This window comes from Filicampus tigris, chromosome 5 (assembly GCF_054856515.1).
Source record: "Filicampus tigris isolate MCC_2025a chromosome 5, RoL_Ftig_1.0, whole genome shotgun sequence".
In the NCBI taxonomy this organism is placed as follows: Eukaryota; Metazoa; Chordata; class Actinopteri; order Syngnathiformes; family Syngnathidae; genus Filicampus; species Filicampus tigris.
Genome location: NC_141221.1, coordinates 29407516 through 29424042, shown reverse-complemented (window position 1 = coordinate 29424042; position 16527 = coordinate 29407516).

Sequence of the window (16527 nt, the reverse complement as noted above, 5' to 3'; positions counted from 1 at the left end):
AAATAAAACTAGACTAACAGGAGTGGGGAATGTTGAGTATTGCACGGTATTACAGTAGTGGGGAATATTGGGTATTGCACGATATGAGCTCAGGTGCAGGACTGCACTATTGCACTAATGTCCGCCAGTTTGTAGAGACTACACAATGTTCTTGTTAAAGAGTCTGACAGCAGCAGGCAAGAAGGAACGGCGGAATCTCTCCTTTGCACAGCGAGGATGTAACAGTCTGTCACTTGTCACTGAAGGTGCTGTGGAGTGCTGTTAGGGTGCCCTGGAGGGGGTGGTCCGGGTTGCCCAGCATTGATGACAGCTTGGCCAACATCCTCCTGTCCCCCACCGAGTCCACAGAGTCCAGGGAGCAGCCCAGGACAGAGCCGGCCCTCCTGACCAGTTTGTCCAGCCGCTTCTTGTCCCGGGCCGAGACGCCGCCTGCCCAGGTGACCACTCCCTGGAAGATGACTGATGCAACCACCGAGTCATAAAAGTTCCTGAGGAGTGTCCCCTGAACCCCAAAAGACCTCAGTCTCCTGAGTAGGAAGAGTCTGCTCTGACTCTTCCTATAGAGGGCGTCTGTGTTGTCGCACCAGTCCAGTTTATTGTTCAGATGAACACCCAGGTACTTGTAAGTTGAGACTCTCTCAACATCTGTTCCCCGGATATTCACTGGTGCAGGTGAAGAGTGCTGGCGCCTACCGAAATCCACCACCATTTCTTTGGATTTCCCCGCATTGATCAGGAGGCGGTTCTGCTGGCACCAGTCTACAAAACCCTGAGTAAGTTCTCTGTACTCCCGATCATCTCCGCCTGTGATGAGGCCGACAATCGCAGAGTCTTCAGAGAACTTCTGCAGGTGACAGGTAGGGGTGTTGTAGTTGAAGTCCAAGGTGTAGAGGGTGAAAAGGAAGGGAGCCAAGATAGTTCCCTGTGGGGCCCCCGTGCTGCAGAGGAGCACGTCAGACACACAGTCCTGTGTCCTCACATACTGTGGCCGGTTTGTGAGGTAGTCCTGGATCCATGTGGTGAGGTGGTGGGCCACCCCCGCCCGCTCCAGCTTGTCTCCCAGTAGGGTGGGCTGGATGGTGTTGAAAGCACTGGAGAAATCAAAGAACATGATTCTCACAGTGCTCCCCGCCTTCTCCAGGTGGGAGAGTGAAGTGTGGAGGAGGTAGATGATGGCATCATCCACACTGATGCCAGGCTGATATGCGAACTGCAGTGGGTCCATTGAGGAGCTCACCAGGGGGCGCAGGTGGACAAGGACCAGTCTCTCCAGGGTCTTCATCAGGTGAGACGTCAGTGCCACTGGTCTGAAGCTGTTGAGCTCCTTCGGGTGGGGGGTCTTTGGCACCGGGACCAGGCAGGATGTTTTCCATAGCTGGGGGACCCTGCCCAGCTTCAGGCTCAGGTTGAACATGTGCTGGACAATTTCACACAGCTGGTCTGCACAGGATTTGAGGAGCTGGGGGCTGATGCCATCTGGACCCGCTGCCTTCCTCGCCTTCATCTTCTTCTGCTGGTTCCTCACCTGAGATGTTGTGAAGGCCAAGGCTGGGCAGGAGGGAGTGGTGGCTATCTGGTGTAGCTGGGAGCTGGATACTGTGGAGAAAAGGGGGGAGGGGATGATACGCCCAGCAGGAGGAGTAGGTGGAGGCTGCAGCAGGAGAGACTGAGTGGAGGCAGGCATCTGATCGAACCTATTGAAAAAGAGATTCAGCTCATTTGCCCACTGCAAGTCCCCCCCAGTCCGGGTCTTGGGTTGTCCGTGGCCTGAGATGGTCTTCAGGCCCCTCCAGACTCCCCTGGCGTTATTCTGCAGCAGCTGCTCCTCCATCCTCTTCCTGTAGGACCTTTTCCCCTCTCTGATCCTCCTCCTCAGCTGGCGCTTCACAGTCTTCCGCTCCTCTATGTTGCCTGACGCAAAAGCCCTCCTCTTCTCCTTCAGGAGAGCTTTTATGTCTGGTGTGATCCAGGGTTTGTTGTTGGAGAAACACCTTACTGTCCTGGTGGGTATGGTGTTCTCCATGCAGAAATTTATGTAATCTGTAACAGTGTCCGTAAGACTACTAATGTCTTCCCCGTGAGCATCGCTGAATACTTCCCACACAGTTGTGCTGAAGCAGTCCTTTAAGGCCTCCTCGGCCTCTCCAGACCATCACTGAACCGTGCAGGTCACAGCTGGCTGCCTGCGGACCAGAGGTTTGTACACAGACTGGAGAGCCACCAGTTTGTGATCAGCTTTGCCCAGCGGGGGGAGGGGCAGTGATGTGTATGCCTCCTTGGTGTTGGCATAGAAAAGGTCCAGTGTTTTTTTGTCTCTAGTGTGGCAGGTGACATACTGTGTGAATGAAGGCAGAGAGGAGGTAGGGGAGGCATGATTGAAGTCACCAGAGATGAGTATCAGGGCATTTGGGTGCTGTGTTTGTAGCCTGCTCACTGCTGCAGTCAAGACATCACAGGCTGTGTCGCTGCTGACAGCTGGTGGGACGTAGACGGTCACCGCGATCACATGACTAAACTTTCGCGGGATGTAGAATGGCCTCATGACAACAGCTAGCAGCTCAATATCCCTGCTGCAAAGCTGCTCCTTAATCGTGATGTGCCCAGGATTACACCATCTATCGTTCACAAACACAGCCAGCCCTCCTCCTTTCCTCTTTCCACTCACCAGTGTCCTGTCCGCGCATATGATTTAGAACCCGTCCAAATCTACGACCGCGTTCGGCGTTAGCGCTGTTAGCCACGACTCCGTGAATGGCATCAGGCTAGCCTCCCGGAAGTCCCTCTCATGCCGGGTAAGCGCCGTTAGCTCGTCCATCTTGTTGGGGAGCGATCTAACATTCCCCATGATAACAGACAGGAGGACGGGATGGTATCGTCTCCTCCTTTCCCGGCGTTTAACCCCCGCACGAGATCCCCGTCTCTTCCTCCTCAGCTCACGGGGTATATCGGGTCTCGCCCCGGGAGCCGGCACGGGGTTAGCACGGAGTGCTAACAGCTGATTCCGGCTGTCAACAATGGGGGCGCAGCTCCGAGCCAAGTCGCCGGACACGATTGCGCAAAAAATAGCAATCAGCAGCAGCAAGAATACCGCAATTTGGGTGTCCATTGCTACGCAAGTTACGACTATCAACTATATGAAAAAGGTATGAGGTAGAGTAATATTAAGGAACAAAAACACACGAAAAGGCTCACCGATGAGTCGGAGCTACTGTAGCGGGCTGCCACTCGCGCGGCGCCGGAACCGGAAGAGAATGGTTAATATGTATTCTGATTTTTCTCAGAACAATACTGAGATGTAACAAGTTCCCAACATATTAGGTAAGTGACAAACAGCGTGCAACGTAACTTGGTGTGGGTTTTTTTGTTTTAGCTATAAAAAAAAGTCCCCTCCTCTTTTACGCGTCGAAGAAGAACATACCCAAATGGCCTGCTGATAAGGTGCCTTCTGACCCTCCAACCGTCAGCAGCCATAAATGCAGACGTGTAAAGGCCCTGATAGAGCAAACCGACGTCGGAGGTCGTGAAGCGTCGTGGCGTCTGAATGCGCTGTCTGTTTGGTGTCGTGGCCACCGTCGTAGTGTCGTATTCCGTCTGTAAGTGTCTTGGGGGCGGTTACGCATGTTGAATCGGCATCGCCAGTCATGACATTTGGTCACTCTAATTGGCTGTTAGCTAGCAGATCAGCGCTCGGAGCACCAACGGGAAGTGACAAATGCGGATAAACAGTGAGCATGCCTCCGCTGCCTTAATCTACTTACGAGTACAAGAGCGAGGTTTGTCAATGTAAGTATTTCACAATACCGTGTCAAGAACGTGATGGTTTACTTCGCGTGGGAGTTCATCGTGAGCGAAGAATATAGCTGAATGCATTGTTTACGTTTTTATAATCCGCCCCCGGCCAACAGCTTTCCGGTTGGATTTTTCTAACCATGAGAAATGGGGAGTACCGCCACCGATGGTATGGAAGGGTATTACATCTTATGCATGTGCAGAAGGTACTTTAATGGTCAACGTCGCTGTCTGTCGTTGCGGTGTATTCCTCCAGCATGACGTGCCGACAGCCGGCCGGACGCCACAGGGGGTAAGCGTCTGTCAATGTTGGCCAGCAACTTTTTGGTCTATCTAGGCCTTAAAGGGAGAGTTGAAACCATTATTGTGGAAACTATCTCATATGTAACCACCTACATAAGGTTTTTACAAATTGGTCAGCTTCAATGTTTAAAATCAAGACTTTATCATTAACATTTACTTGATGAATCCCAAATGCTCAAATATTTAAACACCTACATAACGCACGTTGCAGCACACATTAAAGTCATTAGATATTGGTTTCCGGACTTTGTTTTTGGGAGGGGGCCTACACAATCAAGAATTCGAAAGGTTCACCGATTGCGGGAATTGGATGCAAAGGCGCTGGAGGAATGACTTGGTTGGGTTTACCACTGACTTGACATACATGGCATGAATGACAATATCTGGAAACGTCACCCTTCAAACCTGGCCAAAAGAAGTAATGCAGGATGCGATGGTATGTTTTTTTTATCCCGAAATGACCACTGAAGCTATCATGGGCGAGGTTAAGGACTTGTGAACGAAACCTTTGGGGCACAACTAATTGGTGGAACAAGTTCCAGCCCAAGTCACCAGACGAAGGAGCGTACTTGCGCACTAGTGCACCATTGCTAATACTGTACACCGAGGGATCATCAGCTTTCGTCCTGGCAGCGGATGAAAAACTGTTTGCCAAGGATGGGTCCATCTGCTGCTCACGAATAAACACAGCCCTGTTGACAGGGAAGGACAAAGTTGCATCAGTCGGAAGCATATTCTCTGTATCACATTTTTCCTTTCTTTGCACACACGGTTCACTTTCGACAGCGGGTTCGTTTTTTACAATGAATGAATCGGACAAATCCATAACATCAGCGTATTTATGCGCCTGGGCACATGTAACCACACAAGAAGAAAATATAGAAGATGGTCTGACAGCAGCAGGTGTCGAAACGGGTAAATCCATAACAGGATTTTCAATCACCTCGGGTGCTGTAAAAACTTTACACCCAGCGAGATCGTTGCCGAGAATGAGCACAACACTGCACACCAGTAAACGAGAACGAATTCCAATTTTCACTTGCCCAGACACAAGTGGCGAGCGCAAAAACACATTGTGCAGAGGCGCCCTAAAGACGCTCATTTTTACACCCCAAATAAGGGCATCCGAGCAACAAAAACTATTGTTCGAAAAAGGCAACATTTTATCCAAAATGAGGGACTGATTTGCCCCGGTGTCCCGCAAAATGGTCATCGAAACCTGATCACCTTCCTCACCTGTCAGCAAGACTGAGCTCTGAAAAATGAACGGGTGATATGCCTCATCCACCCCACTTTCAGGCGGCTCAGTTGCGGGGACAGGTAACAGAGCAGGGGCAGGCTGAATGAACCCGAAGCTCTTTGGCTTCTTTGGGGATTGTTCCTTTGAGGATTGCTCCTTTTGCTGTAAAGCCGGGCAATTAGCAACCAGGTGCCTCACCTCGCGGCAGTAAAAGCACTCTCGCTTCTCCACGAACACGGGCTTTAATCGGGCGAGGAGTCTGGGTGCTCTGTGCTGAGATTGCCCCCTACCATCGTCGGAAACCTCGCAGCGCACAGTGGGAAACATAATGCGATGTGTCAACTCAAATTCGTCGGCCAACACGGCCACTCTCGACACGGAATCAACATTTTCTTCATTTAGATAAACGACAATCATGTCAGGAAGACATGTTTTGAATTCTTCCAACAGGAATAATTCTCGAAGCTGAGCAAAATCCTTAACTTTACTTGCTGCACACCATTTTCCCCAAAACTCCACGTGTTTCGTTGGTAGATTTGCGAAGGGAACGAAATTTTTGGCGGTATGCCTCGGGCACCAACTCATAAACCCTTAACACGGTGGCTTTCACAACGTCATAATCCATACTTTGCTCAATGGACAAACTTGCGCACACCTCCTGCGCCTTCCCTATTAATTTGCATTGCAACAACTCCACAACTCCACACCTACACAGCTCCACTTCCCGTAGCCTCAGAGTAAGCCTGAGCTCCTCAACTTTTGTGCCAGTCTGTGAGTCCGCTCTCGGACGTGGCAGCCTCCATGTCCACGCCAAACTGCACACCCTCACGTGCGTCGGCCGGCTTGGGGACCATCTTCCCCTCCACTGCCAACCTCTGAGCCACACATTGTTTAATCTCTGCCTTCCGGGCATTCGAAGGCACAGAGATATCGAAGAAATTGGCTATCAACAGCAGATCAGCTTTAGTACACTGATCTAACTTCTCAAGCGAGGGGTGTAGTGCAAATTCACCCAAATTGAACATGACCAAAATCACCAACCAAAGCACTGAGGGAACGACAGAAACGCTAGTACTCACGGTACTTACCAATGAGAAAAAAAACACTAAAATCCCGGACGAGCCCCCAAATGATGTTACGCACCCGTCTAGGGTTGGATGTGTAGCATAATTGCCACAAAAATAGCCACAAAATGGGTCAAAAATAAAAGGTCACACAAGCTGACTCGCAAACTAAGGATATTCCCGAAACTAACTAATACAAAACCAATAGCTATCTACACCTTAATAGCACAACGAAACAGAGTTCACGAAGTTGCACCACAGTTTTGAAGGCTGAGAGCAACGGGCTGCTGCTGTCAGATGCATCGCCCTTCTTCTGTCTATCCGCGGAGCCTTTTAAACCCGCCGCTGTTAGGTTGTGGCCAATCCGCTCCAGTCCCTCTTGGTGCCACGTCAGCGAATCCTGGTACTCTCCATAGATCCTGATAATGCAAGAGCACTCACTCCCACACACACACACACATCCAGGTAGCGACCACACACTCCAACCTCACCAACAATACATGCACCCACACATTCCTTGACAAAACGACCAGGGCCGTAACACCCACGTTCTTTCAAGGCTAACTTCATAATTACCAACCTGGATGTGAAAGTATAACCACTGATGGACAATGAACCTCTTTGTAAGACTGTTATCATACGCAGACACTCACACATACATATTGTTGAACACGTACACACCTGAGTGAGGCCTGTCCGGCAATATTTTAGCGGAGGCACACACATGCAGGCTTGAGCAAAGATGGTGGCTACATTTTTGTGCCGATATAAGGAATGAGAAGGCAGAGAATTAGAATTAAAAAGAGGCGTTTTATGAGGCCTGCTAAAATTTTCCAACCTGTGAGCTTAAATTGTAAAGTAACCTGATAATTGTATGGTAAACATTCTAACACGTTGTATTAAAAAAAAGGGGGCGCTATTCTCAATCAATTACAAAAACACACAATTGAAAAACACACACGGCCATGCGTGCACAATGGTGTACAGGTGTAGTTCTGCTGTTTCATAGTCAAATGTGTAACCCCATATTCCAGCGGCAGGGGTGGACAAAGACCAGGTTTGATTCAGTGGGTGGGTGTTGTCTCCTTTCCAAATAAATCCTTGATTTTTGATGAGCGTTTGACCCACAGCCTTTATGAATAGAAATACATGTCCCCTCAATCATGATGACTTCAAGAAGATTTATTTTACTTTCTGTTTACACCCGTGTGTATGGTAGCGCCCATTAGATGAGGGAAGGGGTCTCGGCCTCTTCAGAACAAGCCTGGACTTGCCCCTTATTACGTCAGCTAAAGCGGAAGCATGACGTCAGAGGATGCCCATATTTGGACATGTTGGAAGGACCTAAAAACATGTCTGAACATGTCTGGACTTGTTCCTAGTTACTGCAGATGAGGCGGAAGCATGAGGTCATAAAAGCCCATATTTGGTCATACTGGAAGAGTCTAAAAACATGTCTGAACATGTCTGGGCTTGTTCCTCATTACCGATGCTAAAGCGGAAGTATAATGTCAGGGGATGCCCTTATTTGGACATGTCGGAAGGGGCGTTACCCATAAATGATGTGTTAAGGGGGGCCGGGGAATAAGAACTGACGTAATGATAAAATGGCGGGTAGGATATGACGCATGGCAACACAACATGACAGACAGGACATGACGCATGACAACGCAAAATGGTGGGCAGGAAGTGTCGCCACAGGGCGGGGTTCGAGCGGGTTTTCTGGTTTACTTCTCGATTACAAAGGGGCGTGGTTAGGGCATTGCTTCCGGTCTACACTTCCGGACTACAAAATGATGTCATAAAATGGGACTGGGACTTAGCCCGGAAGTGACATCATTAAAGGCCCATGGTTAGGGCGGGACTTAGACCGGACTACAAAATGACGTCACGAAATGGGGCGGGGATTGTACCAGGAGTGACAACATAAAAGGGGCATGGTTATGGCGGGACTTTCGGCTGTCAAAAAATTTGAAGCAAACTATTGTTAATTACTTGAAAAATACTCACAGGGAATGTCGTTTTATGGACTTAAGCATAAGACACAACTCAACTTGTTTCGCATTTTGACTCTACTAGTGTGAGCAGGGAGCCCTTGTTCTCACCCTGATATTTTCACTCTCTTAAAGAAACGATTATTTTGCTAGTCGACTAATCACTAACAGTAGTCGCGATTAGTCGACTAATCGGATAATATATAAATTGTGGCAAGCTGATGCTCTTATAATAAGCATCATTTGCTTACAGCTTGAATTCTTTATGTACAAACTAATCATGAAGACAATTAAGACGATAGTACATTCAACTTGTTTTAAACTTTGCAACTTAAGCCATCATTCCTGACATGTTTATAAATAAGTGAGCGACTTAAATTGATGGTGATACTCTGGCCTTACAATTTTTAGCTGTGATTCTTTAGTGTGTTTTAAAATTGAACCAAAACTATTCACTATGCAGACTTGCACTACTACAGTGAAATTATCTATGAATACAAAAATAAGTACTTGTATTCATAATTTCACTCTTTTTGGGCACCAGGACTTTTTTTGTTTTAACGGAAGGTAGGGAAATCAGAGGAGTAAATTGGGAAAATGCCCTGTGCTAAAGAAAACTAAAATAAACACTAGCATTGGTTTTTAATTTTGTGTTAATTTAAACTTTATCAAAAAGGTTTTGTTTTTCTTCACTAGTATGCATAATTTAAAAGTAGTAAATTGATCTCCACATTATACAATCAAAATGTTGTATGCACCTGTAACAAAAAAAGGAAGATCTTTTTTTTGCACTATAACGTAGTACATTGCAACAAACTTAATTATGGGTTTTATTGTTATGTGATGCCGATGAATGACACATATGTCATTTTTGTGTTGAGTGCTGATATTTCCCAGTTCATGAACGCATCACTCCATTCGCGAGTGAGAGAGAAAGAAGGAGAGACCAAGCTTGTGCTTCCTGCTTCGATGTCCATCACGGGCATAAACACACAGAGTTTTGGTTGTTAATCAACGCGAGTTTACTGAATAATGGCTGCTTAATCCATAGAAGATGCTACGACGTGTTAGCGTGCCAAATAGGACATTGTGTTACAGCGTTACGTCAAACACACCGTACCGTGTGTATGCTAATTGCAGCCAGCTTCTAGACACAACTGTGCTTATGTCAGATATGAAATCAGGCATAAACCATAACTTGCTTCCTTGTTTTGAATGATCGAGCATCCATTGTGCTGCAATGAAAGGCAGGTTTGCATTGTATTGAGTATATTTGGTGAAATGCGCCATAACTTTCAGACTCTGTTGCCAACACGAATTAGCCCTTACAGTGTAAGGCTTACACTACTTTACCCACAATGCTTCTGTTTACATCACATATCACCCGGATTACCATGTGCATGACAGATAGGAAAACAACCAGCGGGAGAAGAGCAGACGCGACAGTCTCGAGAGAAAAATAATGTGCCAAATAAATAAATATATAAATAAACGACGCGTCGGAGATTAAAATTAATTGTCGACGATTTTGATCATCGACGTCGTCATGATTAGTCGACTAATCTTGGCAGCCTGAGAGTGCACCATTAAAAACAAAGGCTTGAAGGGAACTGAACCAAACAGTCTCTTAACTATAAACTGCTGAAATAACAATAACGGCCAAAACACTCCCTGGCTGGTATCTTAAGGATACCACATAACTTAAGTACCACCCAAACATAGAGCAACATCTCTGAAATCGGTCTAAAATAGTTCTTAACAGTCCCTTGGGAAGCAACCCTAACTTCAGCCTTTCGTATGATCCCATCTTCACTGGGAACAGTCTTTATTATTACGCCCATTGGCCACTCATTTCTTTGTTTGAGAAGAATGACATCTCCTTCCTTAATGTTTCTTGTTTTGTGATTTCTGTCGAGACTGGAGGCTGCTCAAGTATTCCTTACGCCATCTGCTCCAAAAGTTGTCCGCAAGGAACTGAACGCGTTTCCAATGGCTTTTCAACATTTCTTTCTCACTGACGTTGTCACAGATTTGAGGTGCTGTGTGCGTTTTTTGTGTCAGCAGCATCGCAGGTGACAAGATGTGAGGATTTTTTGGGTCTGATGATACTGGCAACAACGGACCTGCATTTATGATGGCTGTTACTTCTGCAAGAAATGTAGTCAGGATTTCATGAGTAAGTTGAACACGACCATCTTGCATCAGCATGTTAAGTATCCAGCGGCCACCCCGATCATCCATTCCCATGCTCCTCCCATATGGGACGAATGTTTGCTTGTCCCCCTCTTGTTTGTCTTGCAGTTACCTCTCATGGGCCAAACATGTCCACACCCACATAGGAGAAAGGGGGCTCCGTTTTGAGTCTGTCAGCGGGCAAATCACTCATTATTTGTTCCTCAAACTTTCCTCTCAGTCTTTTACATGTCACGCATCTCCAAAATTATGGGGTGTGTTTCTCCCAGCTCTGCACGAATGATACGACCACCAACCCTCAATAGGCTGTCTTCGCCAATGATGGGGTTAAGCTTTAGGAGTGGACTATTTTTGGAAAGATTCAGTTTCTCAGCGATGCATTGCATTTCATCTGCATATGTTTCGTACCTGACTGCACATATTGCTTTCATAGATGCATCTGAAAACAAGCATAGTTCTGTGCTGTCAGCTCGGGATAGTGACATCTTGGTATATGGACGGAGAACATGGACCTCATGGATGCTGTCACATCATCCACCTTCCTTTCATGTCCTCTGGTAGGGCGAGTCCCACTCTGTGGATTGAAGGGGCAGTTCTCTTAGTAGGAATGAATAATCACTGGTGACAAAAACCCAAGTTGGTCGAACACGCTGTCGACAGTTGAGAGGACTCCTTTGCGTGTGTATGGTTTCTCAATGTTAGGCATGTGGAATGTGAAGTAGTCCTCCATTATGTTCCACTTCACACCAAGGCTGCGTTTATTTGGGAGATCATCCTTAAAAAGATCAATATCCTGAAGATCTTTAGCACAATCTTTAGCACGATCTTTAGTGGCAAATGCATCCATTACTCTGACTTTGTTTGATGCTATTTTCAGGAGATGGAGATTAGAATCTGCCAACATTTACTGTGTTAGTTTTAAGAGGTCAATATCGTGTTTTGAGGGGACAGATTTTAGAGCATCATCCACGTAAAAGTCACTAAATTCACGAACACCATTCCCATATTTGGCTGCTCCTAGTTGTACGGCTCTCCTCAGACCGTAAGTTGCCACAGCAGGTGAGGGGCTGCTGCCAAAGACGTGGACTCGCATTCTGTAGTCAACAAGCTCATTCTGTGGATTGTTGTCTTTGTACCAAACAAATCTGAATACATCCCTGCAGTCCTTGCACACCAGGAAGCAATAAAACAACTGTTGGATGTCAGCAGTAATTGCAACTGGATGCTTCCTAAATCTCACAAGCACACCTAACAAGCTATTGTGCAAGTTAGGCTCTGAGAGGAGTACGCCGTTGAGTGCTGCACTTTCAAACTGTGCACTGTCAAATACCACTCGGTTTTGTGATGGCTTTTGTGGATGGTACACTCCAAAATACCAAGTACCAATATTCTTCGCCAACTTGAAATGGAGGTGCATGCTCTGCATGTATATTTTCTGCATAAAGTCCATAAGATGAACCTTCATCTCTGGATTTTTGTTGAGAGTGCGTTCAAGTGAGGGAGGCGGCTGATTGCAAAACGGCGATTGTTGGGCAACGGTGCCCTCGGCTGGCGAAATGGTAGCGGCGCAACCCAGCTTTGAGTCTTGTCCTGAAAACACTCACTGTCCGTCATTTCAAGGAAAAACAGGTCTTCAATTGATGGTGCAAACTTGTGGTCGTTTATTTCCATCCATCCATCCATTATCTGTACCGCTTCTCCTCACAAGGGTCGCGGGGCGTGCTGGAGCCTATCCCAGCTGTCTTTGGGCAGTAGGCGGGGGACACCCTGAACTGGTTGCCAGCCAATCGCAGGGCACACAGAGACAAACATCCGCACTCACAATCACACCTAGGGGCAATTTAGAGTATCCAATCAACTTACCATGCATGTTTTTGGAATGTGGGAAGAAAACCGGAGTGCCCGGAGAAAACCCACGCAGGCACGGGGAGAACATGCAAACTCCACACAGGGAGGCCGGAGCCGGGATCGAACCCACGACCTCTGAACTGTGAGGCGGACGTGCTAACCAGTCGACCACCGTGCCGCTTGGTCGTTTATTTGTTGGACAAAATACATTGTTTCCTATTGTTTCATTTTGTGTGTTGCTTTTCACATTTGTGGCACTAGTAACTGACAGTTGTCCCCTTGAAAGTTGAGCGTCCACCTTGACAGCACAATGATTTTCTTATGGAGGAAATGGGTGAGCCTACCATTTGTCAGAACGTGACTGACAGTTGTCCCCTTGAAAGTTGAGCGTCCACCTTGACAGCACAATGATTTTCACATGGAGGAAATAGGTGGGCCTACCATTTGTCAGAACGTGAGTCTTGAGAGTGGTAACTTCTGGAGGTTTATGAGTACTGCCCAGGTATAGATCACCCACCCTAGGTCCAGTCTCTGAGCATATGGTGCATCGTGAGGGCCATTGATTTGACTACGCACATCATGAACACTTAGTATGTCCCGTCCAAGCAGTAGTAGAATCTCAGGATCAATGTCTAGGGGTGGTAACTTGTTACGCGATGCCTTCAAGATGGCGATGACCTTTTGCTGCAGCTGGAGTGGGGATTTCATCTCTTTTTTTGGTATCATGTTGCACTCAATTAATGTGGGTAAGGGTATAGCAAGAAAACCATCTATGGACTCAATCATGTAGCCAGAGACTCTTTTCCAGCAGCAAGGCCTGTACCACTACATGTTTGAAGGGTGTAATGTACGGCACTACCTTGGACTTTAAACATGTCAAAAAACTCAGAGCGTGCGAGCGATACATTACTTTGGTTGTCCAGCATAGCGTACATCCTTTTGCTCATGTTCGGGTCACTGTCAGGTGTCATGTGGTGTGCCATGTCAAGGTGAAGTGATGGTGTAAATTTATATTGGTTAAAGCCCTAGGACCATAGGGAGTAAAACGCCTAACGTGCAATTCCATATTTTAAACGCTAGATGTCGACATTAATCATTTGACTACTATACACTTGCCAGCTCGGACAATCCTGTACAAAGTTTATAAGCATAGAACCTAGTAAAATAAACATACAAAAGTCAATGCCTACACAATTATTCGTTTGATGCCTATGCAAGTGTTCCCCTAGTTACCTAAGGTAATTAGTCCCCAGTGACATAAGCACAGAAGTGCTACAGGTCTAGTCTACATGTTGAGATAGAAACAGTAAATGTTGCTTGGAAACTGCTTTGTGTATCAGATAACCCATGTACATTTGCTCTCAAAGGATGCCACATGTGATGTGAAAAAAAGTGAACCTGTTGTCTACATAGGAGAGAATGTGGCAATAAGAATTGTATCTATATGTTATCCATTATATCGCTTTCTTGGATAAACAATGTTAAGTACTCAGATTGTTCTATGAAATCATACATACATACATACATACATTATCCATACCGCTTATCCTCACAAGGGTTGCGGGCGTGCTGGAGCCTATCCCAGCTGTCTTTGGGCAGTAGGCGTGGGACACCCTGAATTGGTTGCCAGCCAATTGCAGGGCACACAGAGACAAACAACCGCACTCACAATCACACCTAGGGGCAATTTAGACAGTCCAATCCAACTTACCATGCATGTTTTTGGAATGTGGGAGGAAACCGGAGTACCTGGAGGAAACCCACGCAGGCACGGGGAGAACATGCAAACTCCACACAGGGAGGCCAGAGCCGGGATCGAACCCACGACCTCTGAACTGTGAGGCGGACGTGCTAACCAGTCGATCACCGTGCCGTCTCTATGAAATCATGTATTTTTTTAATAAATAAAAATAAAAGTGTTTTGGATGGTCTTTATGTTGGTGAGTGTTCGGGCACCTGTTTGTCACCAACATGTTGACTGTTATTCACTTTCGAATACCGTGTTTGTCACAAACATGTTGACTGTTATTCACTTTCGAGCACCTGTTTGTCACAAACATGTTGACTGTTATTCACTTGGGAAACGATGTACTTGTTGTTCCTTGGATGAGGGGTTTGCTAAAGCTAGTCTATAATTAAGTGAGCCAAAAAGAGACCTGTTTACAAAAAATGATCAAACCAACACAGACATTTGGGAAGATGATGGAAAAACACTGGCTGATTACCTCATCAAACCCACTGAGGAAAACAACTTTGGCGCATGCGTGGTTAGCTGAAGAGACACCGCCTAAACTAAAACGTTTTTCTCAGTAAAAAAAAAGCTTTAGCACATGCGCAGTTAATTGAAGAGCCTCCCAAAAAACAGAGACTATAAAAGAGGGAGCCACAAAGACTCCACGCCAGGATTTTTCCCGATAATCCTGCGGGTAAGCGGAATCTGACACAGGATAGACGTTGAAAAAGAAAAGGCATATTTTTGAGCACGACTTTCCGGTGAACCCTTATTGCAGTGTTGAGCTAAGTGAGACCGTGCAAATATCCTTCTTCTTTTGGAGAATTGATCTCCAACAGCAAGTCACTGAGTTCTCTTAATTTATGACTATCTTTGTGCCCTATTTTGGGAAATTCTTCCAGTTTTGTGAAGAGAGAACCCTCTATAGCTTCTGGAGACCCGTACTCTTGTTCTATCCATCCATCCATCCATTCTGTACCGCTTATCCTCACAAGGGTCGCGGGGCGTGCTGGAGCCTATCCCAGCTGTCTTTGGGCAGTAGGCGGGGGACACCCTGAATTGGTTGCCAGCCAATCACAGGGCACACAGAGACAAACATCCGCACTCACAATCACACCTAGGGGCAATTTAGAGTATCCAATCAACTTACCATGCATGTTTTTGGAATGTGGGAGGAAACCGGAGTACCCGGAGAAAACCCATGCAGGCACGGGGAGAACATGCAAACTCCACACAGGGAGGCCGGAGCCGGGATCGAACCCACGATCTCTGTACTGTGAGGCGGACGTGCTAACCAGTCGACCACCGTGCCGCCCACTCTTGTTCTAGTCTCTCCCATATAAACTCATTAGGCCATCATCGGTTTGTTTATGTTTACTGGTTTAATATGTTGAGCATGTTTGTTGGACTCGAGTGACTTTATCAGGATATCAATATCTTCTGTTACGTTAAGATCAAGTGTTCCAATTGCATTGAGAAATGATGATTTCCAAGACAGATAGTTTTCTGGTCTTTTGTCAAACTTGCTGAGTTCTCATGTTAGTAACTGGCTCTTCACTAAATACTTTGCTAGCTCATTAGTGTCACTGGAATGATGTTGCGCAGGGGGGTAATACCGAGAATTACCACAAAAGGGCCGTGTAAGAACATGAGAAACATAACTCCTGCTTTGCTGGTAATTTGCTGAATGTGGCTGCTCTCTCTTTTACAAATGAATATTTGGGGTTATCACAACCCTCTTTTGAGGGTATAGGGTTCTGATTGTCCCATCACGATGTGAGCAGAATACGTTGTAATACTCTTGAATCTCTTGGATGAACTGAATGTATTGTCTCTTCCTAATTATTGGTTTTTGAAAAGGCTTTAGGTGAATCGCTGGGTTGACTATGTTTCTGTACATATTCCTCCGTTCGTTCAAGGGTGATTTGCGTTTGCAGAGGTGGGAGTCCTGATCCTTGACTACCAGAAGTGTTAAACCCAGTGGCAGCAGACTCCAAAACTGCTGCTTCAATGGCTGCAGCTTCAGCTTTGCCTTCTTTTGCTAACAGATCAAGTTCTGCTTCTAATTTGGCCTTTTCTACTTTTAGTTCAAGTTCTTTCTTTGCAAATTCAGCTTTCTTGTGGGCAGCCTCTGCTTTGGTACGTACAGTGGTGGCTGCTAAAATTACACTTGAGGCTGAGGAGCTCCCTCGAAGATACGCTCCCTCGAAGATACTGCGTGTGCTGTGCTGGTTAGAATACAGCGTATGACGTGCAGCATGAAATGAGGAGTTCTTCAACTCGTCTCCCGTTTCACTAGATTGGCCTCACAAAACCTTCTGCTAACTAGCTAGTTAAACACCTCCACACAATAAGTCACTGACG